This window comes from Seriola aureovittata, chromosome 17 (assembly GCF_021018895.1).
Source record: "Seriola aureovittata isolate HTS-2021-v1 ecotype China chromosome 17, ASM2101889v1, whole genome shotgun sequence".
Lineage (NCBI taxonomy): Eukaryota > Metazoa > Chordata > Actinopteri > Carangiformes > Carangidae > Seriola > Seriola aureovittata.
In genome coordinates this window covers 1172199-1176448 of record NC_079380.1, presented here as the reverse complement: position 1 = coordinate 1176448, position 4250 = coordinate 1172199, and the positions used below count along the sequence as shown (strand labels likewise).

Below are 4250 nucleotides of genomic sequence, written 5' to 3'. Positions count from 1 at the left end.
GTTATTTGTTTAAACCGACACATATTTGAAGTCTTAATGGTAAAACATCAAAACTTAATGAAGTAATATAGTAATAGTCCTAGGGGGAAATAGTTTCAGCTTTGATCCTGTCTCACAATCTCTGCCGTTGTCACTATTTGGTGTGAAATGTATTGTGCGATACTTAGCCATCCCAAGTCCACACAAGACATGTACCAATGCATCCTGGATAAAACAATCAGAGCGAGAACACTTCCTGATATTTGATCTTGGAATTGGAAGAGTACTTGGGCGTGACCGATGACGTCTTTTCACAAGAACAGAGGAAAACGCAGCGTGAGAAACGGCAAAGTGACAGGTCAGCTGGAAGTGAGGAAGAAGGTGGAGTCTGAACACATTTCTCAAGCTCTCCTTTTATATTCTTTGCACAACTACAACCATCGACACTATGAATACCTTAGAGGAGAGACAGAGCGTGTGTCGCAGCTCATTCCTCCACAGCCTCTCTCAGACCTGCACCCATGCCTCCATCATTCTTACATAAAAGTCTCACTGAGTCAGATTGTAAAATTTTCTGCATCACACTCAACACAGCACAAGTCTGATCTGAGTGCTGTGTGACCGTTAAGACGACAACACAAGGTCAGACGTGCACTAAGAAAAGAGTAAATACGCATCTTGCACCACCTTCGAAGATCACTATCAATGTTTCACCTCAGTCTTCAGCTCTAATACACAGTTTAATAAACCATGAGTCAGAAAGAGACAAAGACTCATTACTGTATGTCGTCCAGGAGGACGCACAGGCTGATGAAATAAGGGACAACAGAAATAATAAAACATTAATATTCTGTTATTTATATACATAACTAGTTCTCAGCTGGAGAGGATCCATCAGTAATCTAAATATCAATGTTAGGATTGTCACAATCCTGTGAAGTCTTGAGTAATGGCTCAAAAGTGTTTTGTGAGGTCACACTGACCTTTGTCCACCCAAATCTAATCTGTTCTTTGAATCCTAGTGAATGTTTGTGCTGAATTTGAAGTTACTGAAATATTGTGTCCACGAGAATGGGACGGACAGACGTATGGACAAAAGCAATTAACCCTCCTGTTATGTTCATTTGTCAGGAACAGCAATGGTGTTCCCGGGTCAATTTGACCCGGTGCATGTTTAATTATCCGAAAGATGTCCGAAACCCAAAAAATCCTAACAAGCATTGTTAATATTTCATTACTAATTCCATTACTAACTATTCTATCAATATTTAGCGCAATGGTGTTCCTTACCTTTAATAGGTAATGGTTCAATTAAGATAATTCACTTGTTTTTCATAAAAAAAATACATGTTCAAACTTTTTTTTAATGTTTCACCACTTTATTACTTTTGAAAGACCAACATATAAAACATAACATTGAAACATAACATTTAAATTTTGTTTTAAATACATGTAATTTTGTTTTACATACCAGAACCAGAAATGAACAAAATAACAAGCAATCGCAATATGAACAAGGTGTGTGTGTGTGTGTCTGTCCGTCTGTCTGTCTGTCTGTCTGTCTGTCTGTACGTCCACAAAGTGACATGTCATCACACTGTGCTTTGTGCAAATGAATTTTGCACATTTCGCACAGGTCATGCTTGTCTTGACATCGTCAGATGGCCTGCAGACCTGGCACCTCTTCCTCTTTCTTTTCCCCTCAGCAGCAACCTAGAAACAAGCGGACCATGATTACTTTACTATGCTGTCTTTTTGCTGATCCCAAGACACACACAACGCACTCTCATACACTTATACACACACATGCACACACACGCACACCCACACACACACACACTTACTTACTTACTTACCTCACGCACTGGTGTACTTGGTGCAGTCCTCTCCTGGATGTCCCTCACCGTGGCTGCAGCAGCTGGGGTCTTTGGCAGGTGCTGCCTCCGTTGGACGTGCGGTGTCACAAGCGTCTTCCCCAGCTCCTCGAGAAAGATGCGCCTCTTGTACAGACAGACACATTCCAGTCACAAAAGATCTCAGTCCAAACGACAAATGCATTTTAGGCCGATACTTCGATCATGTTATAAAAGATGACCAATGGCCAGCGCGCAGTCATTCGTTTGGTGCTGTAGGACCCTGTTACTTTGTTCAAGTTGTCTACCCCCCCTTTGGTGGCATTGTAATCCAGGATCATGCTTGGTTTCTGGTCCTCTTTTGTGCTGATTTCAGCATTTTTGTGCAGAGTGCTCATGAGCACAACATTAGGGTTGTGGTGTCTGTGAAGGCAAACATGGGAGATTGAGGGGCCCTGTTCTTGATTACCAGCAGCTCAGCAGGGAGTTCAACCCTGTTCTTTCGGACAATTACGACCATTGTGAGCTTTCTCTTTAGAAGCTCCTGACCCAAGTTGTAGTTTGTGAAAAAATTGTCACAGGTTATGTTGTGCCCCATGAGACCCTGTGCCATGTCGAGCACGACCCTTTTTGCCCTCATTCTTCTCTGGGGCTCCTCCAACCGGCTTTCCAGTGTAAACCTGCATGTTCAATGCATAGTTGGTGTTTGCATCACATGCTGCCCAGATTTTTATCCCATATTTAGCTGGTTTGGAAGGCATATATTGCCTAAATGGGCAGCGACCTCTGAATGCCACCAGCCTTTCATCCACTGTGATATTAGGGCCTGGGTTATAGAGCAGTGGAAGTTGCTCTACCCGCTTGTCCCACACAGTCCTAATAGCTGCCAGCTTGTCTCTCTCCCGTCTACCAGCCCTTGTCTCTCGATTATCAAATCGGATTACTCTGGAGAAAATGTGAAAAGTCTCCAGAGACATTGTGGCTCGAAATATCGGCCTCCCTGTCTCTGCATCCAACAGACTGGCTGTTAATTCATCCTTTGACTTATAGACCCCAGCCAGGATGAGGAGCCCCAAATATGCATCTAAATGTGTTTTTTCCAGCTCCTTCCACTTCTCCCCAAAAACACGCCTCCCTTCTAGATTACTCATTTCCAGAATGATTTTCTGTATTGAATCTGGCATGACCAGCTCAAAAGCTGACTTGATGTCAGTCACACGAGTCACACTGTCAGAAAATCAGAATCATTAGAATCAGAATTTAGCTCAAGATAGTCTTCATCTTCAGACACATCCTCCTCTATTTCACTGTCATGATCATTGATGGCTTCCAGAGCCTCCTGGACTGTCATCCTTTTGCTTCTGCTGCTCATTTTGTAAAGGTCTGCCTGACAGAGTGTAATGTTGGTAGGACTCCCATGCAGAGAATCTTTTATATGTTTTGCCCCTCCCCTGTTGAGTGTCCACTGAATATGGGTGGAGTTTTCCCGCGAGAACATAAATGGTTCCCATCAAAAGTCATAACACCTGCACCTGTGTGTGTGTGTGTGTGTGTGTGTGTGTGTGATTGGGGTGAAATATGTCTCACAGTTTCAAAGAAAGAAATAGTCTGACATTTCTGACACCCTTTTACCTCCAGTTTGACTGCTGGGTCAAATTGACCCGAACAGTATCTATGTGATATAAACATGCAGGGGGTGATTGCAAATATGTGAGATGAACCATTTTCATATTATATGTTGATTACACTAATTAAGGCAAGCAGAAGAACTGCTTTTAACTTTTAACTATTTTTCCTAGATGTTCAAACTTTAAAACGGGTATTTTACCTGTAACATAACAGGAGGGTTAATCACAATAAGCACCTAGACTACTAAACAACCAAAGAATTAACAACCCAGTTGACTAAACAAATGGAATCAATAAAGCGAAAAACAACTAAGGGTGAACAACAGCAGGTGAACCTAAAAAGAAAGAAGCAGAATTAGTTGGCTCACCATGCTGTATAATGTTACATTTTAAAAAGGGGCCCTACTCAACACCTCTGGTACGGAGCATGAATGGCCCACTATGGATGAAAGAGTCTAGATCTGGATGAGGAGGCACCACTAAAATAGAGGCAGTACAGGTAAGTGACAAGGTGACTGGTGGGTGTAAAATTATATTTTTGTTTTTACCACTTAGCCATTGCTACCAGTCACAACCGACAGAAACCAGGAGACTGAAATCAGCCAGCAGGTGCCCTTTACTCAGTCGTCCCAGGGCTGAAAGCGTTCACCACTACACGGACACGTAGTATTCACGTCTCAGCACACCGATGAACCTCCCGCCATTTTTTTCAAACTAAATTTGGAATGTTTTAAATACTAACAAACTTCAATAACCTTCAGAAAGATGTTATTCAGTTGATGCTGATTTC

The 4250-nt window shown here is 42.3% G+C and overlaps 1 pseudogene; it reads right to left on the bottom strand.

The window, feature by feature from the left end:
- Nucleotides 1–217: 217 nt before the first annotated feature.
- On the bottom strand, nt 218–4019 carry LOC130184698 (piggyBac transposable element-derived protein 4-like; annotated as a pseudogene).
- Between the last annotated feature and the right edge of the window lie 231 nt (nt 4020–4250).